The sequence below is a fragment of the Canis aureus genome, chromosome X (genome assembly GCF_053574225.1).
Source record: "Canis aureus isolate CA01 chromosome X, VMU_Caureus_v.1.0, whole genome shotgun sequence".
In the NCBI taxonomy this organism is placed as follows: Eukaryota; Metazoa; Chordata; class Mammalia; order Carnivora; family Canidae; genus Canis; species Canis aureus.
The window spans coordinates 74,044,040-74,068,243 of NC_135649.1; the positions used below are offsets into that span (position 1 = coordinate 74,044,040).

The following is a 24,204-nucleotide window of genomic DNA, read 5'->3' on the forward strand; positions in this document are numbered from 1 at the left end:
AGAAGCATTTGCATTCTTTTTTTTAAAGATTCCATTTATTCACTCATGAGAGACACAGAGACAGAGAGAGGCAGAGACACAGGCAGAGGAAGAATCAGGCTCCATGCAGGGAGCCTGACGTGGGACCCGATCCCGGGTCTCCAGGATCACGCCCCAGGCTGAAGGCGGCGCTAAACCGCTGAGCCACCTGGGCTGCCCAAGCATTTGCATTCTATCTGTGTGATTGCTTTAATATGGTTAGCAGTATCAGTCTCAAATGTGAAGACATTTTCTAAAGTTTTTAATTACAGGTAGTTAACATATAGTATAATAGTTTTAAGTGTACAATATAGTAATACAAAATTTATATATAACACCTAATACTCATTATAATAAATTCACTCCTTAATCATCATCACCTATGTAACCTATTTCCTCACCAATCTCCCTCCAATAATCAACCGTTTGTACTCTATAGTTCTCTACACCTTAGTTGGCTTCTCACTCTTTTTTCACTTTGCTCCTTTGTTCTGTTTCTTAAATTCAAAATATAAGTGAGATCATATGGTATTTGTTTTTATCTAATTAATTTTACTTATCCTAATACTCTCAAATTCCATCCACATCATTCCAAATGGCAATATTCCACTTTTTCATGGCTGATTAATATTCCATTATTCAATTGCACATATGTGTATATGTATGTATATATATGTATATATAATTGTTTAATAATTTAATTTATTTTAAAAATATTTAAGATACATATCTATATCTCTACCTATAGATATATATCTTACATCTTTGTACATGCATCGATCAATGTACACTTGGGTAGTTACCATAGTTTTGCTATTGTAGATTAAACTGCTGTAAACATTAGGGTGCATGCATCTCTTTGAATTAGTATTTTTACATATTTTGGATAAAAATCTAGTACTGCAATTGCTGAATCATAGGATACTTGTATTTTTAACTTTTGAGGAAACTCCATACTGTTTTTCAGAGTGGCTGCACCAGTTTGCATTCCCACTAAAGTGTAAAAGAGTTCCCCTTTCTCTGCATCCTCACCAACACCTGTTGTTTCTTGTGTTTTGAGCCATTCTGACTGATGTGGTCTTATTGTAGTTTTGATTTATATTTCCCTGATGATGAGTGATGTTGAGCATCTTTTCATGTATCCGAGGGCTATGTGGATATCTTCTTTGGAAAAATGTCTCTCCATGTCTTCTGCCTATTTATTAACTGGTTTGTTCATTTTTGGAGTGTTGGGTTTTATAAGTTCCTTATATATTTTGGATACTATCCCTTTATCAGATTTGTCTTTTGCCTATATCTTCTCTCATTTCATAGGTTGCCTTTTACTTTTGTTGATTGTTTCCTTTGCTGTGTAGAAGCTTTTTATTTTGATAAAGTTTCAATAGTTTATTTTTTTCTTTTGTTTCCCTTGACTTGAGAGACATGTCGAGAAAGATGTAGCTAATGGCCAATGTCAAAGAGGTGTGCGCCTTTATTTGACAGTACACGCCTGTGTACTCCTGTAGGATTTTAACATTTGAGGTCTCACATATAGGTCTTCAATCCATTTTGAAAGGGAATAGAAGGGAAGGGAGAAGAAATGGGTAGGAAATATCAGAAAGGGAGACAGAACATAAAGACTCCTGACTCTGGGAAATGAACTAGGGGTGGTGGAAGGGGAGGAGGATGAGGGGTGGGGGTGAATGGGTGACGGGCACTGAGGGGGGCACTTGACGGGATGAGCACTGGGTGTTACTCTGTATGTTGGCAAATTGAACACCAATAAAAAATAAATTTATTATTTAAAAAAAGAAATTTATTTTTGCGTACGGTATATGAAAAAGATCCAATTTCATTCTATAGCACATTGCTGTCTATTTTTCCCAACAGTTTTTTGAGAAGATCGTCTTTTTCTTATTGGATATTCTTTCCTGCTTTGTTAAAGATTAGTCAACCATATAATCATGGGTCCATTTCTGAGCTTTCTATTCTGTTTATATATATATATGCCATTTTTAAATGTCACATGCCGTTTTGATTGCAGCAGCTTGGTAATATAACTTTAAGTCTCGAACTGTAATAATTTTTATGACAAAAATGCTAATTTCTCTTTCTGCTGCTTCATTATTGGTGTATGGAGATGCAACTGATTTCTGCACATTGATTTTCTATCCTGTGACTCTTCTGAATTCATGTATGAATTCCAGCAAATTTTTGTGGAGTCTTTTGGGTTTTCTGCATAGAGAATCATGTCATTTGTAAATAATGAAAGTTTGACTTCTGCCTTGCCGATTTGGATGACTTTCATATTTTTGTTGTTGTTGTCTAATTTCTGAGGCTAATACTGCAAGTATTATTGGTCAGTAGTAATGGTGGGAATGGAATCCTTGTCTTGTTCCTGAACATAGGGGAAAGGCCCTCAATTTTTCCCCATTGAGAATGATATTAGCTGTGGGTCTTTCACATATGGCCTTGATGATGTTGAAGTGTGTTTCTTCAATCCCCACTTTCTTGAGGGTTTTTGTCAGGAATGGATACTGTATTTTGTCAAATGATTTTTCTGCACTTATTGACAATATCATATGGTTCTTCTCCTTTCATTAATATGGTGATTCATAGTGAAAGGGACTTTAAGGGAAAGGAGGAAAGCAGGGGGGGGAATTAGAGAGGGAGACAACCCTGAAAGATTCCTAACTCTGGGAAACAAAGGGTTGTGGAAGGGGAGAAGAGTGGAGGGATGCGATGACTGAGTGATGGGCACTTGATGGGATGAGCACTGGGTGCTGTAATTAATATATGTTGGCAAATTGAATTTAAATAAATGAAAGAAATTTAAAAATAAGATGTAATTTGGTGTTTCATATTGACTTGCAGATATTCAATCACTCCTGCAGCACAGAATAAATCCCACTTGATTGTGGTGAATAACTCTTTTAATGTACTGCTGATTTGATTTGCTAGATTCTTATTGAGAATGTTTGCATCCATGCTCATCAGAGATATTGTTCCATAATTCTCATTTTCGTGGAGTCTTTGTCTGGTTTGGGAATCAATTTAATGTTCTCTTTGAAGAATGAGTTTAGAAGTTTTCCTTCCTTTTGTATTTTTTGGAACCATTCACAAAGAATAGATATTAACACTTCTTAACACGTCTCATAGAATTCCCCAGGAATGCCATGAGGCCAAGGCCTTTTATTTGTTGAGAGATTTTTTTTAATTAATAATTCAACTTCTTTGCTGGTTATGGGTCTGCTCAAATTTTCTATTTCTTCCTTTTTCAGTCTTGGTATTTTGCAAGTCTCTAGAAATTTGGCCTTTTCTTCAGGGTTGCACCTTTTGTTGCCATATAATTTTCATGGCATTTTCCTAGAATTGCTTGTATCTCTGTGATGTTGTGTGTGATCTCTTTTCGTTCATAATTTTATCTATTTTAGTCTTTTCTCCTTTCCTTTTGATAAGACTGGTTAGGTGGTTATCAATTTCATTAATTCATTTGAAGAACCAGCTCTTAGTTTTATTAATCTGTTGTACTGTGTTTCTTGTCTCTATATTATTAATTTCTGCCCTAATATTTATTATTTCCCTTCTACTGGCTTTAGGCTTTATTTGTTGTTTCTTTTCTATATATTTTAGGTATAAGGTTAGGTTGTGTATTTGAGACTTTTCTTGCTGCTTGAGGTAGGCCTGTATTGCAATACACTTCCCTCAGATGACTGCCTTGACTTCATCCCAAAGTTTTGGAATGTTGCACTTTCATTTAAATTTGCTTCTATGTATCTTTTTTATTTCTTCTTTATTTTCCTGGTCATCCCATTATTTAGTAGGATGTTCTTTACCCTCCATGAATTTTGGTCTTTCCAAATGCTTTCTTGTGGTTGACTTCAGGTTTCATAGCATTATGGTCTGAAATATTCATGGAATGATCATCATTTTTTTACTTGTTGAGGATGATTTTTGGCCCAGTATGTGATCTATTCTGGAGAGTGTTCTAATAGCTTAAAAAATGTATTTTCTGCTGTTTTGAGATGAGATGCCCTGAATATATATCTATTAAGTCCATCTGGTTTTGTGTGTCATTCAAAGCCATTGATTTCTTATTGATTTTCTACTCAGATGATCTACCCATTGATGTAAGTGGAATATTAAATGCCCTACTATTATTGTATTATTATCAATTAGTTTATGTTCATTATTAATTAATTTATATATTTGGGTGTCCCCAAGTTTGGGGCATAAATATTTACAACTGTTAGATCTTCTTGATGAATAGACCTCTTGATTATGATATAATGCCTTTCATCTCTTTTTCCACTCTTTGTTTTAAAATATAGTTTGTCTGCTATAAGTATAGCTATTTCAGCTTTCTCTTGACATCCATTATCATGATAGATAGATCTCCATTCCCTTACATCCAATCTGCAAATGTCTTTAGGTCTAAAATGAGTATCTTTTAGGCAGCATATAGATGGATCTATTTTTTAAATCCATTCTGATACACTATGTCTTTTGTGTGGAGCATTTAGTCCATGTACATTTAGAGTGATTATTGAAAGATATGAATTTAGTGCCATTGTGTTACCTGTAGAGTTAGTGTTTCTGGTGATGTTCTCTGGTCTTTTCTAGTTTTTAATACTTTTGGTCTTTGGTACTCAAATTACCCCTTACAATTTCTTGCAGGCATGGTTTACTGGTAATGAACTCCTTTACGTTTTGTTTTTTTCTGGGAAACTCTCTCTCTCCTTTTCTTTTTTTTTTTTTTTAAATTTTAATTTTTATTTATTTATGATAGTCACACAGAGAGAGAGAGAGAGAGAGGCAGAGACACAGGCAGAGGAAGAAGCAGGCTCCATGCACCGGGAGCCCGACGTGGGATTCGATTCCGGGTCTCCAGGATCGCGCCCTGGGCCAAAGGCAGGCGCCAAACCGCTGCGCCACCCAGGGATCCCTCTCTCTCCTTTTCTGAATGACAGTCTTGCTGGATAAATAATTCCTGGCTGCATATATTTTCCATTACACATATTGACTATTTCCTGACACTTTTTTTCTGGCCTGCCAAACTTCTGTGGACAGATCTGCTGCATACCTGGTTTATCTTTCCTTGTATGTAAGGAATTTTTTCCCTTTATGCTCTCAGGATTCTTTCCTTTTCTGTGTATTTTGTGAATTTCACTATTATATGCCTTGACGATGCCTGGCTTTTGTTGAATTTAATGGGAGTTCTCTGTGTTTCTTAGATTTAAATGTCTGTGTCCTTCAGATTAGGGGATTTTTCAGCTATAATTTGTTCAAATAAAACTTCTGTCTCTTTATCTCTCTCTTCCTCTTCTGGGACTCCTATGATATGAATGCTTTTATGTTTTAAGAAGTTACTTAGTTCTCTATGTCTACCTTCATTGTGCATTACCATTTTCTCCCTCTTCTTTTCAGCTTCATTATTTTCCATAATTTTCTCCTCTATATCACTGATTTGTTCTTCTGCTTTGTACATGTTTTTATGGCCTTCATTTGGGATTGCATTTTTAATTTTTTTCCTGATTAGATCTTAGTTCTTTTACTCTGTAGTAAGGGATTCTTTAGTGTCTTCTATGCTTTTTTTCAAGCACAGCTAGTATTCTTATAAGTGTTGTTTTCGATTTTAGTTCAGACATCCTACTTGTATCTTTACTGATTGAGTCCCTCATTTTTTCTTTTGGAGTGAATTTCTGTCTCATCATTTTTTCAATAAAACAAAAAGAAGAAATAAAACAAAGCAAAACAAAAAATAAAGAAAAAAAAACAATCTGCCAAAACTGGATCTTGGGTGTGTTTTTTTCTGCTTGTTAAAAATATCTTCATCCTGAGGTGCCTGGGTGGCATAGTCAGTTAAGTGTTCTACTGTTGGTTTCAGCTCAGGTCATGATTTCAGAATCATGAGATCAAGCCTCACATTAGGATCCATGCTCAGTGTGGAGTCTGATTAAGACTCTCTTCCTCTCCTTCCCTCTCTAAAATACATAAATAAAATCTAAAAAAAATCATTACCCCTAAAAGAAATTTTAAAAATAAAATAAAATGAAAGTAAACAAATATTAAAAATATATAAAATTGATATACAAATAAAAATTGAAGGGGCATCTGTGTAGCTCAGTGGTTAAATGTCTGCTTTTGGCTCAGGTTGTGATCCTGGGGTCCTGGGATTGAGTCATACATCAGGCTTCCTGCAGGGAGCCTGCTTCTCTCTCTGCCTGTGTCTCTGCCTCTCTCTCTCTCTCTGTGTCTCTCATGAATAAGTAAATAAAATCTTAAAAAACAAATAAAATTAAGAAAATTTAGTAATAAAAATTTTAAGAAAGGAATTGAAAAAAATTATAATAAAAAATAAGGAATAAAAGTAAAAAGTAATGTAGATCCTATTTTCTCCAAGAGCTGAGGCTTGCAGCATTCTATGATAAGTAAATTTAGGGTTGGAAAGTTGTTTGTGCTGGTCTTATGGGGGGGTCCTGTTCTGCTGATTCTCAAATGGACTTACTCTAGTAGAAATGTGCCTTCAGGACACAGTGGGGCAGGGCTTGGTTTAAGCAGCTCCAGCTTCCCTAGGTGCCCTTGTTTTGCTCCCTGAAGGTTTTCAGTGCTGATGGGTGGGGCAGTGCCCCACCTTCTAGCCCCAGAGCTGAAAGTTCACACCCTAAACTCTTCAGTGACCCTTTATAGAAGAGCAAACTATCACTGTGTCTCCAGTTCCCCCTCAAAATCCTATGTTCACCCTATGTCTAAGCCTTTTTATCTCAGGCACAGGGCTGAGTTTCAAAACTCCGAATTTTAGGGGCTTCTCAAAGCCTGTAGCTACACCATTCCTGCCAGGGAGACTGTTGCACACTTTTGCCATTTGCTGGCCCATCCCAGGAAATCAGTTACATGACCACGCAGTGGTTCTCAGTTTATGGCAAAACAGAGCAGACAGCTGGCACCAAGACCTGCTATTCTCAGCCAGCTTCCACACTTCTATGCCTAGGAACAGTGCAGCATGTTGGTGCCCTTTGTTCTTCTTTAAACCCAGGTGATCTTCAGACTATGATGTCACACCTGAATTTCTGCCCCACTCCACCACCTGAGCACCTTTAAGCCAGGCACCTACCCCACTGTCGAAGACATCTAAAAGTTCATATTTTGTGTTCTGCTGCTTACAATACTTTACAGTAGTATCCGTTTGCAGGCTCTCTCCCTGGTATCATATCCACAGCTATATCACCCCCAATTCAACCTTCCACAACTCCTACCTTTCAAAAGGTGGTCACTTTTCTACTTGTATACTTGCAGCTTTTTTTTCTCTCAGAACTCTGATTCATGTTTTAGGTGTTCAGAATGATTAAATACCTATCAACACAGCTCAAACAGAAGAGACAAAACAAGCTTAGGGTCCCCCAAATCTTCTGACATTGTCATTGACTTAATTATTTTTCTGATCAGTCTAAGAGTTCTATTTCGGTCCCTTCTGCTTCCCCATTCTTCCTCTGGCTTCCCACTAAGGGTCCTGGGAGGGTTCCCCTGGCCTTAAAAGGGGCCCAAGAGCCCATCTCATTCTGATCTGCCCCACTCCGTAGCACTGGCAGCAGCAGGTATAGCCAGTGGGGAAGGGCACTCGGCCCCAAGATACCCCCCGACTGACCTGTGTTTCACTAGGTGTGGCTCACACACACTTCTCTTCCTTCCCACCTTGCCTGGTCCCTGTTCTGGGTCAGACAGCCCCCTTTGGGCACAGGAAGGAAGGCAGAAGGGGTTTGAGCCCCCCTACCCTCTAAACGGGCTCCAGCTCACCTTCCTCCCTGGAATCTATTGCAGTGAGGGAAATGCATTCCCCCCCCTTTATCCTGGTGAGGCTCAGGAGGTCCACATTCCCTGTGACAGCCACCTGATGTGGGCTAGAGACCCTGCCCAACCCCATGTGCTTCCGCCTCAGCTTCAGTATCCCCTTTCCTCACATGGGACACTGATAATAAGGAGCTAGCCTTGCCCACTCTCACCCTTCTGCTCCTCCCCATCCTCCAAGGTTCTGGTTCCATTTTTCCCTCTGTTCACAAACTACCTCTGGACAGTTGTGTTGTTTTTGTCCAATGTTTCCATTCTTAGACATCTGTCATTGCTGCTGCGACCAGCGCCAAATGTTCATCCTCATTGCCTCCTCCTGTCCTGCCCATGTCCCCTCCTCCAAAAATCTTAGGGGAAGGGCCCCAAGGCAGAGCAGACTGAGTTACCCACCATCCCAGTCCCAGGGAAGGTGGAGCTCTTTCCCTAGGGTGTTGCAGCAGAGTGAGGAGGTGCCTGTATTGACCGTCAAGGGTGTAGGGGCCACCTTCTCCCTCTGTTCTGCTGGGGAGGAGGTAGTCATTATTTGTCCCAGCCTGGGGGGACAAATTTGTGGTTTCCTATTTGCAGTTACTTGAATAAAAACAATATCCTTTTCCAAAAAAAAAGTTCTATTTCTTCCTGTTTCAGTTTTGGTACTTTATATGTTTCAAGGAATTTATCCATTCTTGCAAGTTGTCCAATTTTTTGGCATATAGTTTTTCATAATATTCCTTCATAATTGTTTAATTCATGTGGTATTGGTTATTTCTCCTCTCTCATTCATGATTTCATTTGAATATTTTCTCTTATATATTTGATAAGGGTGGCTTGAGGTTTATCAATTTTATTAATTTCTTCAAAGAGCCAGCTCCTGGTTCCTTTCATAGGTTTGAAATTCATTTCTGTAACATTTATTTTTGTTCTGAACTTTATTATTTGCTTCCTTCTGTTGACTTCAGGCTTCATTTGTTATTCTCTTCCTAGTTTCATTAGGTATAAGGTTAGTTTGTTTACTTGAGATTTTTCCTGTTTCTTGAGGTAGACTTGTTTTGCTATACACTTCCCTCTTAGGACTGCTTTTGCTGCATCCCAAAGGTTTTGGAACATCATGTTTTCATTTTCATTTGTTTCCATGTGTTTATTTTTAATTCCCTCTTTGATTTCCTGGTTGAACCATTCATTGCTTAGTAGCATATTGTTTAACCTTCATGTATCTGTGGTCATTCCACATTTTTTTCTGATGGTTGAATTCTGGTTCCATAGCATTGTGATCAGAAAAGTTGCATGGCAAAAACAGACACATATATCAATGGAACAGAAGAGAGAATCCAGAAGTGGACCCTCAACTTTATGGTCAACTAATATTCGACAAAGGAGGAAAGACCGTCCACTGGAAAAAAGACAGCCTCTTCAATAAATGGTGCTGGGAAAATTGGACATCCACATGCAGAAGAGTGAAACTAGACCACTCTCTTGCCCCATACACAAAAAGAAACTCAAAATGGATGAAAGATCTAAATGTGAGACAAGATTCCATCAAAATCCTAGAGGGGATCACAGGCAACACCGTTTTTGAACTTGGCCACAGTAACTTCTTGCAAGATACATCCACGAAGGCAAGAGAAACAAAAGCAAAAATGAACTATTGGGACTTCATCGAGATAAGAAGCTTTTGGACAGCAAAAGAAACAGTCAACAAAACTCAAAGACAACCTACAGAATGGGAGAAGATATTTGCAAATGACCTATCAGATAAAGGGCTAGTATCCGAGATCTATAAAGAACTTCTTAAACTCAACACCAAAGAAACAAACAATCCAATCATGAAATGGGCAAAAGTCATGAACAGAAATCTCACAGAGGAAGACATAGACACGGCCAACAGGCACATGAGAAAATGCTCTGCATCACTTGCCATCAGGGAAATACAAATCAAAACCACAATGAGATATCACCCCCACCAGTGAGAATGGGGAAAATTAACAAGGCAGGAAACAACAAATGTTGGAGAGGATGTGGAGAAAGGGGAACCCTCCTGCACTGTTGGTGGGAATGTGAACTGGTATAGCCACTCTGGAAAACTGTGTGGAGGTTCCTCAAAGAGTTAAAAATAGACCTGCCCTATGACCCAGCAATTGCATTGTTGGGGATTTACCCCAAAGATGCAGATGCAATGACATGCTGGGACACCTGCACCCCGATGTTTCTAGCAGCAATGTCCACAATAGCCAAACTGTGGAAGGAGCCTCGGTGTCCATCAAAAGATGAATGGATAAAGAAGATGTGGTATATGTATACAATGGAATATTACTCAGCCATTAGAAACGACAAATACCCACCATTTGCTTCAACGTGGATGGAACTGGAGGGTATTATGTTGAGTGAAATAAGTCAATCGGAGAAGGACAAACATTATATGGTCTCATTCATTTGGGGAATATAAAAAATATTCAGAAAGGGAGACAGAACATGAAAGACTCCTAACTCTGGGAAACGAACTAGGGTTGGTGGAAGGAGAGGTGGGCGGGGGTTGGGGGTGTCTGGGTGACCGGCACTGAGTGGGGCACTTGACGGGATGAGCACTGGGTGTTATTCTATATGTTGGCAAATTGAACACCAATAAAAAATAAAGAGAAAAAAGAAAAAAAAAGAAAAGTTGCATGGCATGACTTCGATATTTTTTTATTTGTTGCAGCCTCTTTGCTTACCTAACATGTGTTCTATTCTGGAGAATGTCCCAAGTGCACTTGAAAAGAATATGTATTCTGCTATTTTAGGATGGAATGTACTGAATACATCTGTTAACTCCATCTGGCTCAGTGTGTCATTTAAAGCCATTGTTTTCTTGTTGCCTTTTCATTTAGATGATCTGTCCATTGATGTAAGTGCGATAATAAAGTCCTCTATTATTATTCTATTATTCTATTATTATTGATTATTGTGTTTTTCATTATTTTTAAAAATATTGGTGCTCCCATTTTGATTACATAAATATTCAAAATTGTTAGATCTGTTATTGGATTGTCACCTTTGTGATTATATAGTGCCTTTCTTTGTCCCTTACTACATTTTTGTTTTAAAGTCTAGTTTGTCTGATACATATATTGCCACTCCAGTTTTCTTTTGACATCCATTTGCATGATAAATGTTTCTCTATCCTCTCACTTTCTATCTGCAGGTGTCTTTAGGTCCAAAATGATTCTCTTGTAGGCAGAATATATAGGTCTTGTTTTATGAAAAAAAATCCATTCTGACATACTATGTCTTTTGATTGTAGTGCTTGATCAATTTACATTCAAATTAATTATTGATAGAAATGTACTTAATACAATTTTATTACTATTTTTGTTGTTTCTGATGATCGTCACTGACATTTCTTGTGTTTATCACTTTTGCTCTCCTTTGCACTAAAAAATATCACCTTTAATATTTCTTGCAGGGCTTGTTTAGTGGTCACTAACTTTAATTTTTGTTTGTGTGGAATGCTCTTTATCTCTCCCATTTCCTGAATTATTGTTCAGGATAATTAAAGCCTTTCGGATAGATTATTCTTGGCTGCAGATTTTTTTCCCATTCTTTAGTTTCTTTTTTTAGATTTATTTATTTATTTATTTATTTATTTATTTATTTATTTATGTATGTATGTATGTATTTAAGTAATCTCTGCACTCCATGTGGGGCTCAAACTCATGACCACAGGATCAAGATTCATGTGCTTCACCAACTGAGCCATCCAGGTGCCCCTCCAGTATGTACTTTCAATATATCATGTCATTCCCTTCTGGTTTGCTAAGATTCTGTTGAGAAATCTACAGATAGTGTTGTGGGTTTTCCCTTGTGAGTTACGGCCTTCCTTTATGTTGCTACATTTAAGATTCTTTCCTTATCAGTATGTTTTGCAAATTCAATTACAATATGTCTTGATATTGGCCTGCTTTTATTGATTTGGGTGGGAGTTCTCTGAGCCTCCTGGATCTGTGTATCTGTTTCCTTCCCCAGATCAGGAAAGTTTTCAGCTAGTCTTTTTAAAATTATTTTTTTAAAGATTTTATTTACTTTAGAGAGAGAGTGCACAAGCAAGTGGAGAGAAGAGTGGCGGGGAGGGAGAGAAAGAGACTGAAACAGACTTCATGCTTGATATAGAGCCTGATGTGGGGCTTGATATCACAACTGTAGGAGGAGCATGATCTGAGCCAAAACCAAGAATTGGACACTTAACTGACTGAGACACCCAGAGGCCCCTCATCTAGTCTTTTTTCAGACACATTTTCTGCCTTCATTTCTCTCTTCTTTGTACTCTGTGACTCCTATAATATGAATATTATTACATTTTATGGAGTCACAGATTTGTCTAAACCTATTCTTGCATTCCATAACTCTTCAATACTTTTGTTCATCTTAATAATACTTTCCTATACTTTGTCTTCTATGTCATTAGTTCATTCCTGTGTTTCTTCCAGGCTGCCATTCACTGCCTCAAAGATGTTTCCAGTCTCCATTCTTCCTTTTCGGTTATTTTTTTTTAATTCTTCTATCTCTGTGGTAAGTGTCTCACTAATTTCTTCTATTCTTTTTCTCCAGCTCAGTAATGAGTATTCCTATGATGATTGCTCTAAATTTTCTTTTTTCTTTTTTTACCTTTTCTATCTAGTATATTCATTTATTTTTGATATATATTTGTTGGAGTTCAATTTGCCAACATATAGCATAACACCCAGTGCTCATCCTGCCAAGTGCCCCCCTCAGTGCCCGTCACCCAGTCACCCCAACCCCCCGCCCACCTCTAAATTTTCCAACAGGCATTTTACTTAAATCTGTTTCGCTTAGATCTCTGGCCATGGCCTTATCTTATTGTTTTATTTGGGGTGAATTCCTCTGTCACTTTGTCTTGTCTCTGCCATCTTCTCTGTGTTAGAAAAGTCAGTTATGTCTCTTGCTTCTACAAGTAATGACCTTACGAAGAAGAGGTCATGTAGTGCCCTGTGCTGGATGCTTCAGTGGGTGTCTCTTCTGTGTGCTTATGTGCTCTTCTGTTGTGTTTTAGCTGCTCTATCCCTTTGGGCCCGTCATCTGTGGTGGATCTCCTTCACTGCTATGAGCCGTGTTTGGTCTCTGACCTGAATGTGGCTAGTTTTAACTAGGTGTGTGACAGTCTACTTTAAAATGGGATGTGATACCATCTGCACCAGAACTGAGGCCCTGCAGAACTCTCTTGAAAGGAGACATGGGGGATCCCTGGGTGGCGCAGCAGTTTGGTGCCTGCTTTTGGCCCAGGGCGCGATCCTGGAGACCCGGGATCGAATCCCACATCGGGCTCCCGGTGCATGGAGCCTGCTTCTCCCTCTGCCTGTGTCTCTGCCTCTCTCTCTCTCTCTCTCTGTGTGTGTGTGTGACTATCATAAATAAATAAAAATTTATAAAAAAAAAGAAAAAGAAAGGAGACATGGTGTGGGCAGGGGTTGTGCTGGTCTTCAGGATGAGGGGCCTGCTACACTGGGGCTGAGGCAAGCTAGACTGAGGGGCATTCCCAAGAGAGTGCAGGGATGCCAGGCCTGGTGTATGCAAGTTAAGCAGCCAGTGTTGGTGCTGCGATGCTTCCCACAGTTGACTCTGTGTCATGCTAAGGTGCAGTGGAGGGAAATGGCACAGGTCAGCTCCTTTGTTCCCAGAGAGGCATCTTCATGAACACTACCTCTCAGAAATGTGCTACAAGAAGAGTGAATAATATCTCCACTGTGTGCCCCCAGACATTGCTCAGATCACTCTTTCTATGCTGTCTACTCCTGGGTTGTTTGCTTGCCTTCTCTCTAGGAACAGTAGAGTACCCTCTGGCCTCTAAACAACCAGGTGGTTGTACCTTATCCCAACCACTGATCTTTAAAACTCTATGCTTTAACTCCTGCTGCTTGTAAGAACATATGAAAATTCAACCCCTCTCCTTTTCCAGTCCAATGACTTTGGAGAAACATTCTCCTTATGCATTCTGTTGTGTGCTCCTCACTCTCTTGCACTTCTCTGAGACCCTTCCCTCCAGAGAACCTGTAATCTATTTCTCCCCTAAACCCTATCTCTACACTTCCTACAGTCTTTGATGTAGCTTCTTCTCTCCTTTTGGCTATGGAGTTTATTCTCAGTCTTCACATATATTTTGGGGAGTTATGATGATTTCATATTTACCTAGTTGTGTTGAGACAGGCAAGCCTAGGGTACTCCTAATCTGCCACCATCTTCCTTTCTCAGTAATCATTTACATTAAATTCATTTCATATATAAATTCCACTTATTGTAAGGCTGGATAAAACCATGTAGGCAGTTTGGTGTTGTGGACAGAATATTGGGGTTAGAGACACACAGTCCAAAGCTGGATTTCTGGTTCTATCATGTACAAATGATGTGACTGTGGAAATTGTTGAGTCTCAATCTTTTGAGAAAAGTTATTCTGAAACTCTTAATTTATTATAAAATTTGAGGGTGTTTTTATTCTTCTTCCAAGTTTTTATTTATATTCCATTTAGTTAACATACTATTTATAATAGTTATAAACATAACTATTTAGTGATTCATAACTTACATACAACACCCAGTGCCCATCACAAAAAAAGTGTCCTCCTTAATCTCCAATACCCATTTAACTTGTACTGCTGCCCACCTCCCCTTCAGCAACCCTCAGTGTGTTCCTTATAGTTAAGAATCTGCTTTATGGTTTGATTCATTTTTTTGCATATGTTCATCTGTCTTGTTTCTCAAATTCTATACGTAACTGAAACTATATGGTATCTGTCTTTGTATGACTTATTTTCCTTGCAAAGGCCAAAATTTCATTATTTTGATGGCTGAGTCATATTCCAGTGTGTGTGTGTGTGTGTGTGTTGCATCTTCTTTATAGATTCATCAGTCAATGAATATTTGGGCTATCTTCATAGTTTGGCTATTGTTGATAATGCTGCTATAAACATTGCAGTGCATGTACCCTTTTGAATTTGTCTTCTTTTATCCTTTAGGTAAGTACTAGTAGTGCAATTTCTGAGTCATAAGGTAGTTCAAGTTTTAACTTTTTGAGGAACATACATACTGTTTTCTAGAGTGGCTATACCAGTTTTCGATCCCACACACAATGCAAGAGGATTCTCCTTTCTCCACATCTTCATCAACACCTGCTGTTTCTTGTGTTAATTTTATCCATTCTGACAGGTATGAGGTGGTACCTCATTTTAATTTTGATTGTATTTCCCTGATAATGAGATATGGTGAGCATCTTTTCAAGTGTCTTTTAGCCATCTGGATATTTTCTTTGGGAAAAAAGTGTATATTCATGTCTTCTGCCCATTTTTTGACTGGATATTTTTTGGGGGAGGTGGATATTGACAAGTTCTTTATACATTTTTGAATACGAACATCAGATATGTCATTTGAAAATATCTTCCATTCTTAAGATTATCTTTAGTTATGTTGATTGTTTCCTTTGATTTGCAGGGTTTATTTTATTTTTTATCTCAGGATTTCCCTATTGAGGATATTAGCTGTGAGTCTTTTTGTATATAGCCTTTATGATGTTAAGGTATGTTCCCGTTATCTCTACCACGTTGAGGGTGGTTTTTTTTTTATCTATTATGGATGTTGTAGTTCCTCAAATACTTTTTCTGCATCCACTGAGAGGATAATATAATTCTTATCAATTCATTTATTAAATAGTTTATCATGTAGATTGATTTGTAAATATTAAACCACACTTGCAGCTCAGGAATAAATCCCAACTTATCATGGTAAATGATTCTTTTACTGTATTGTTAAATTAAATTTGCCAGTATTTTGTTGAGAATTTTTGCTTCCATGTTCATTGGGAATAATGACCTGTAGTTCTCTTTTTTATTAGAATCTTTGTCTGGTTTTGGAATCATGGTAAAGGTCTTCTGATAAAATGATTTTGGAAGTTTTCCTTCCATTTCTATTTTTTTGTGAAGAGTTTGAGAAGAAAAGATATATTTTTTTTTAATATTTGGTATAATTTGCCTGTGAATCCATCCTGCCCTGGACTGCTTTGTCAGGAGTTTGTTGATTACTGATACTATTTCTTTACTGGTGATTGATATGTTCAACTTTCTATTTCTACCTGTTTCAATTTCATGGCTTATATATATCTATGAATTTATCCATTTCCTCCAGATTGCCTAAACTGTTGACATATAATTTTTCATAACATTCTAATGTAATTGTATTTCTGTGGCATCAATTGTGATCTCTCCTCTATCATTTGTGATTTTATTTATGTAGGTCCTTTCTCATATTTTTGATAAGTCTGGTGAGGTGTTTGTCAGTTTTATTAATCTTTTTTTGAAAGAAACACCTCTTGGTTCCCTTAGTGCTCATTTGATACACTTTCCCCTCATATTATGAAATTTTATTGTCTACCAAGTACATTCACATTTATTACCTCGTTATTCACACAACAATTCTATGAGATATGGATTATTTATCCCATATTATAAATGAGAAAACTGAAGTTCAGATAGATGAATGGCCAAAGAATATGTGGTATATATACAATGAAATATTACCCAGCCATAAAAAGAATGAAATCTTGTGATTTTCAATAATATGGATGGAGCTAGAGGGTATAATACTATGTGAAATAAGTCAATCAAAGAAAAATACCATACAATTTCACTCTTATGTGGAATTTTATAAGGAAAACAAATGACCAAAGTTTAAAAGGGAGAGAGAGAGAGAGAGAGAAATAGACAGACTTCTTACATATAGAGAACAAACTAATGGTTGCCAGAGGAGAGATGAATGGTGGGGATGGGAGAAATGGGTGATGGAGATTAAAGTGTACACTTATCATGAGCACTGAGTGATGTGCAGGATTGATGATTCATTACATTGTACACCTGAAACTAACATAACACTGTCTGTTAACCATACTGAAATTAAAATTAGAAAAAAATTAATAAATAAAAGAACTTAAGCTCAGAGACATGAAGTGAATTACACAAATTTATATTGTAAATAAGAGGTAGAGGGGATCCCTGGGTGGCACAGTGGTTTGGCGCCTGCCTTTGGCCCAGGGCGTGATCCTGGAGACCCGGGATCAAATCCCACATTGGGCTCCCGGTGCATGGAGCCTGCTTCTCCCTCTGTCTGTGTCTCTGCCTCTCTCTCTCTCTCTGTGACTATCATAAATAAAAATTAAAAAAAATTTTAAAAAAAGGTAGAACTAAAATTGTAATTCAGGTTATTTGACTACAAATCAAAAGATCTTGTCACTATACCACAGTTGCCAATAATTTTCACATACTTAGTAAATTATAAAAAATATTAAAGCTGTAATTAAAAGTATAAACATCAGGTGGAAGACCTTCTAAATTAATATATCTGTTTTTCTTAGAATCTCTGAATTTCCTACAGAACACTTCTGAAAGAAATTGAGGACAACACAAAGAGATGGAAAAATCCATGTTCATGGATTGGAAGAATTTATATTGTGAAGTGTCTATGCTACCCAGGGCAATTTATACATTTAATGCAATCCCTATCAAAACACCATGGACTTTCTTCAAAGAGTTGGAACAAATCACCTTAAGATTTGTGTGGAATCAGAGAAGACTCTGGATAGCTAGGGAGGGTAATATTAAAAAGGAAAACCATATCTGGGGGCATCACAATGCCAGATTTCAGGTTGTACTACAAAGCTGTGGTCATCAAGACAGTGTGGTACTGGCACAAAAAAAAACACATAGATCAATGGAACAGGATGAGATCCCAAAAATGGGCCCTCAACTCTATGGTCAACTAATATTCAACAAAGCAGGAAAGACTATCCCCTGGAAAAAAGGACAGTCTCTTCATTAAACACTGCTGGGAAAATTGGACAGTCACATACAGAAGAATGAAACTGTACCATTCTCTTACACCATACACAAAGATAAACTCAAAATGGATGAAAGATCTAAATGTGAGATATCAGTTAATCAAAATCCTAGAGAAGATCACAGGCAACACCCTTTTTGAACTTGGCCACAGTAACGTCTTGCAAGATACATCCATGAAGACAAGAGAAACAAAAGCAAAAATCAATTATTGGGACTTCATCAAGATAAAAAGTTTCTGCACAGCCAAAGAAACAGTCAACAAAACTAAAAGATAACCTACAGAATGGGAGAAGATATTTGCAAATGACCTATCAGATAAAGGGCTACTATCCAAGATCTATAAAGAATTTCTTAAACTCAACAGCAAAGAAACAAGCAATTCAATTCAATCATGAGATGGGCAAAAGACATGAACAGAAATCTCACAGAGGAAGACATAGACATGGCCAACAAGCACATGAGAAAATGCTCCGCATCACTGGCCATCAGGGAAATACAAATCCAAACCACATTGAGATACCAACTCACACCAGTGAGAATGGGGAAAATTAACAAGACAGGAAACAACAAATGTTGGAGAGGATGTGGAGAAAGGGGAACCCTCTTGCACCTTTGGTGGAAATGTGAACTGGTACAGCCACTCTGGAAAACTGTGGAAGTTTCTCAAAGAGTTTAAAATAGAACTGCCCTAAGACCTAGCAATTGCACTGCTGGGGATTTACCCCAAAGAAACAAATGCAGTGAAATGCTGGGACACCTGCACCCCAATATTTATAGCAGCAATGTCCACAATAGCCAAACTGTGGAAGGAGCTTCAGTGTCCATGGAAAGATGAATGGATAAAGAAGATGTGGTCTATATATACAATGGAATATTACTCAGCCATTCGGAAGGACGAATACCTACTATTTGCTTCGACGTGGATGGAACTGGAGGGTATTATGCTGAGTTAACTCAGTCAATCAGAAAACGACACTCTTCATATGGTTTTAGTTATGGGGGGAATATAAAAAATAGTGAAAGGCATTATAGGGGAAAGGAGAGAAAATAAGTGGGAAAAATCAGAGAGGGTGACAAAACATGAGAGACTCCTAACTCTGGGAAATGAACAAGGGGTAGTGGAAGGGGAGGTGGGTGGGGGATGGGGTGACAGGGTGACGGGCACTTGACAGGATGAGCACTGGGTGTTATACTATATGTTGGCAAACCAAACTCCAATAAAAAAATGTACAAAAAGAAAAGAATCTATGACATCAGCTTAGCTACTTCTTATTAGACATGTTGCCAGAGGCAAGGGAAACAAAAGCAAAAGTAAAGTATTGGGAGTTTATGAAGATAAAATGTACATCAAAGGAAACCTAAACATTTATAAATTATAAAAATAAAATACGTTTAAATTCCTTAGTCTGATCAAGGGTCCAAAGGTTTGTATCATGAGTACAATCATTTCGAATAAACTTTAAGCTGCTGCTTTAGCTAAACTAAACAGATTTTACAATAGAAGGGTACATTGCTACATTTACCTACTCTAGGCATTTATCTACTCTGCCTACCTGCTCTAGAAAAAGTGATTTCCATATATATACTATCTGAAGAAATGCAGAAGCATCAAAAAAGGAAAAATGTCAGAATCACAGCTATTTCATTGTTGAGAATAGTTGCTTCTTTCTCTAGAACTGCTTTTTTTCTTTAGCTGCATATATTGGGATTGCTAAAGAATTTTCTGAATATACCATGTCAAAATCTTTCCTCAGAAAATTAAAACTAAATTTAATTCTTCATAGGAAAACCATGAAATTATATATAGTTTCTCTTAGATGTGTAGTCTTCTCTAACTACAGTGTTTTAGAAATCAGAGAGACCCATGTCTAAAACACAACCCTGAACTTAATAGCTGCATGGGCCTTGGAAAATTCAAGTAATCAATTCAAGATCATTTTCTATGTGCGAAATGAAAATGAGAATAGCACATACATCATAAGATTATTATGAGGATTAAATCAGATAACATATATTTTGGTACTTGATTATTAGCTCAATAAATGATCGTTCTTTTTCCCTTACTCCTCCTAGGCTTATTCCTTTTTAAAAGCCTAAATTTTTTTCAACCTAAGAAAATAATCTCATTAGGTATGTTCTTCTGATTTTCAGTACCACTTTGATAGCTCAAGTTTCTGAGAGTAAGCTTAATTTTCTTATAAAAGTAGTCTAAGCTTTTCATATTATACATATTGTGATAAACTTTTTAAAAGATCTTATTTATTTGACATAGAGAGATAGCAAGCACAAACAGGGACTGCTGCAGAGGGAGAGGGAGAAGCAGGATCCTCATTGAGCAGGGAGCCCAACATGAGGCTTGCTCCCAGGATCACGGGATCATGTCCTGATCCGAAGGCAGATGCTTAAACAAGTTAGCCAGGACCATGACAATCTTCTTACAATAGTCTACTATTCTTTCTTTCTTTCTTTCTTTCTTTCTTTCTTTCTTTCTTTCTTTCTTTCTTTCTTCTTTCTTTCTTCTTTCTTTCTTTCTCTTTCTTTCTTTCTTTCTTTATTTCTCTTTCTCTCTCTCATTCTCTCTCTCTCTCTCCCTCTCTCTCTCTCTCTCTCTCTTTCTCTCTCTCTCTCTCACACACACACACACACACAGCCCTCAAAAACAATATCTACCAAATACCTACCTCTTAACATTTCCAATGTCTGGCATATATCTTCGACAAGCTCAATTCTTTGGAGGTCTATAGTCCACATCTCTATTTCTTACTTATTTGGCTTATTCATCATATCATGGCTTTTATCTTCTGTTGCTGAGTCAGAATTGTCAAAAGTAATCCAAAGCCATGGAAAGAGAGATTCCAACAGAGTTGCATAAGCAGAAGGCAAACCTATGGTGAGAATTCAATAAATCATTCTCTGAAACACATTTTATCCATATAAAGTTCAATACTACAGTCAGGACAGGAAAAGATTTGGATATTAAAAGTTGATTGTTCAGTTCAATAATTGTACTAATCTGATGTGAAGCATTCTTTTAGTTTTTTAAATATATCGACTCAGAGTCTTCCATAGGCCTATGAGAACTTATCTCATGACTGGATAAGATGCAATATAAAAGAAATGTAGCAAAAAATATGCATGCACACACACACATACATACATACACACACACTTAAAAAACATATATGAGCAGTGAATTTTTTAAAAGATTTTATTTATTTATTCATGAGAGACACAAGAGAGAGGCAGAGACATAGGCAGAGATCCCAGAAACCCAGGATTACTCGCTGAGCTAAAGGCAGATGCTCAACCACTGAGCCACTCAGGTCTTCCATGAACAGTGTATTTAAAGAGAACTACTTTATCTAGACTTCTCATTAAGTAGCAGAATGTTTTCAGATAGATCCTACATATAATTTGCTGATTAAGTTTTACTATTCTCTCTTGTTTATCTATGGAAAGTGCAGTAAGATCATAAATGCAAAAGGACCACAATTTAGAAGAAGCATTAATATTCTAAAGATCTGTAATCTATATTTCTACCTTAGAGAGAATTTTCTTTTAGTTCACTTGCAGTCATATTAACTAAAAAGTCACACCTACAGTTTACAAAGTTGACAAAAACAAGAAAAATATGTGACTAAAACTAGCCCTGAACCTTCTTACTAATTCTCTTCTACCTCACTTCAAAATAAATGAATGAATATTTTTGAAAAATTTAAAACACTAAATTATTACACTAATAAGTAATTATTTTATAATTTTAAGTTTCTTAAATAGTTTCCTAACTAGAAGTTTGTGCATTAAAACCATGTTCCAGTAAGTCCTAAAAAAGGTTTATGGAGGTCCTTATCATTATCTCCACTTACTAAGAATTTAATATTTTTAAGTATTTTTTCATTCCCTAAATATTACTTTTAGTAGTGTGGTGATGACACTTTCAAAACTTTATATCTGACCATACTTTTTGACAAATAAGGTTTTTCTGTTGCTTCTTGGTGCCAGATGCAATCCAAAAGATATAACTTGGACTTTGGAAATACTGGAACTTATGGAGCACAGTGATGGCTTGGAAAGATAATGGGAGATAATTCTTGAAATTAAATATGTCTTGGATCCAGGGCCAGATGGCTTCCCTGGGGAATTCGATCAAACATTTAAAGAAGAAACCATACCTATTCTACTAAAGACACTAGCCAATAGGATCTAACAATACATTAAGAAGATTATTCACCATGACCAAGTAGGATTTATCCCTGGGATGCAAGGCTGGTTCAACACTCATAAAACAATCAATGTGATTCATCATATCAGAAAGAGAAAAAACAAGAACCATATGATCCTCTCCATAGATGCAGAGAAAGCCTTTGACAAAATACAGCATTCCATTCCTGATCAAAACTCTTGAGAGTGTAGGGATAGAGGGGACATTCCTCAACATCTTAAAAGCCATCTATGAAAAGCCCACAGCAAATATCATTCTCAATGGGGAAACACTGGGAGCCTTTCCCCTAAGATCAGGAACAAGACAGGGATGTCCCCTCTCACCACTGCTATTCAACATAGTACTAGAAGTCCTAGCCTCAGCAATAAGACAACAAAAAGAAATAAAAGGCACTCAAATTGGCAAAGAAGAAGTCAAACTCTCCCTCTTTGCAGATGACATAATACTCTATGTAGAAAACCCAAAAGACTCCAGCCCAAGATTCCTAGAACTCATACAGCAATTCAGCAGTGTGGCAGGATACAAAATCAATGCCCAGAAGTCAGTGGCATTTCTATACACTAACAATGAGACTGAAGAAAGAGAAATGAAGGAGTCAAACCCATTTACAGTTGCCCCTTAAAGCCTAAGATACTTAGGAATAAAGCAAACCAAGGAGGAAAAGGATCTATACCCTAAAAACTACAGAACACTTCTGAAAGAAATTGAGGAAGACACAATGAGATGGAAAAATATTCCATGCTCATGGATTGGCAGAATTAATGTTGTGAAAATGTCAATGTTACCCAGGGCAATTTACACATTTAATGCAATGCCTATCCAAAAACCATGGACTTTCTTCAGAGAGTTGGAACACTTATTTCCCTTAATCTATCCTCATGATCTTTCAATTTTTTGTCCTTTTTTCCCTCAGTTTCCCTCTTTGCCATCAACTTGTCTTCTATGTCACTCACTCGTTCTTCCACCTCGTTAACCCTCGTAGTTAGGACTTCTAGTTTGGATTGCATCTCATTCAATTGATTTTTAATTTCTGCCTGATTGGATCTAAATTCTGCAGTCAGGAAGTCTCTTGAGTCCTTTATGCTTTTTTTCTAGAGCCACCAGTAGCTTTATAATAGTGATTCTGAATTGTCTTTCTGACATTCAATTGTACTCCAAATTTTGTAACTCTGTGGGAGAGAGGACTGTTTCTGATTCTTTCTTTTGAGGTGAGGTTTTCCTTCTAGTCATTTTGCTCAGTGCAGAGTGGCCAAAAACACGTTGTATTGGGAAAAAGAGAAAAAGAAAGAAGAGAAAGAAGGAAAGAAAAAAGAAAAAAAGGAAGAAAAAAATGGAAAAAAAAGAGAAGAAAAGGAGGAAAAAAGAAAAAAGGTGGGGGAAGCAAACAGAAATCAAAAAGAAAAAAAAAAAACAAAGAAAAAAAACATAAAAAACAAGCGGGAGTATCCTCTAATTCTGTATACTGTAAGTCCCTTGACTTCCCCTGGAACTTTCCAGTGCTGCTTGGTCAATAATTTGTTTTTCCACTGTCAGTCTACCTGGTCTTCTGGGGGAGGGGCCTGCTCTGCTGATTTTCAGGTGTTAGCACTTGGGGGAGCTGCTCAGCGAAAGATACTTAAGCTGTTTATCCTGTGAGGCCATTGTGAGGCTCAGTGGGGGTTGTTTACCCTGTGAGTCCCCAGGAGGAACAACCACACTGGCAGCGGCCATCTCTGGAGCCCTGGATTCAGCTCCCACAGTAACTACGGAGCTCTCGGTCTGCAGGGGCCTGGATGGTCCGGCGGCGGAGCGCTGATCTGCTCAGCTCAGGGCCGGAGCCACCTTGCTGTCCTGTGCCCTCCTCGCCTCTGCCTGTCCCAGGGGCAGGCCGGATCCTGGGCTGTGTCCCCAGCGCCCTGTGCTCCTGGGCCTGTGCTGTTGGATTCGTGCTCTCCGCCGGGCAGCCCCCTCCGCGAGGGGCCGCTGCCCAAGCCACTCCGAGCTGCTTCGGGTCAACCCGTGTGTGCGCTGCAGCGCTTTAGGGAGCTCGGCACACTCTCCCCGGGGCACAGGTGCTCTGTTAGTGTCCCAGGGAACCTGAGGGCATCCCTGCCGTCCTGGGGTCCTGCTCTAACTCCCTGCGAGTGCCTTTCTGCCCAGGAAGATTGGTGAAGCTCCTGCTTCTCTGGGACGGTGCTTTCCTGTCCTGGGGGCACTCGCCCCGGCCTTAGCCTGGCTCCTCCCGGGGCGCCTCCCCCTTGGATGTCTTTTATTTCTTTATTTCTTTTTTCCCCGTCTCTCTACCTTGATAGA

The 24,204-nt window shown here is 38.0% G+C and overlaps 1 protein-coding gene and 1 pseudogene across 2 annotated transcripts in view; one reads left to right on the forward strand and one right to left on the reverse strand.

Moving 5' to 3' along the window:
• ZC3H12B (zinc finger CCCH-type containing 12B) overlaps nucleotides 1-24,204 on the reverse strand; it is a 566,523-nt gene that overhangs the window by 193,698 nt on the left and 348,621 nt on the right. The window contains exon 2 of one of the 2 annotated variants that reach the window (XM_077887583.1): nucleotides 20,372-20,575. The exons of the other annotated variant lie outside the window; for it this stretch is intronic. The gene's annotated coding sequence lies outside the window, so the exon portion shown is untranslated. The remainder of the gene's footprint in view (nucleotides 1-20,371; nucleotides 20,576-24,204) is intronic. 2 annotated transcript variants of the gene reach the window in all.
• Nucleotides 21,499-24,204, forward strand: part of LOC144308890 (60 kDa heat shock protein, mitochondrial-like) — a 60,020-nt pseudogene continuing 57,314 nt past the window's right edge.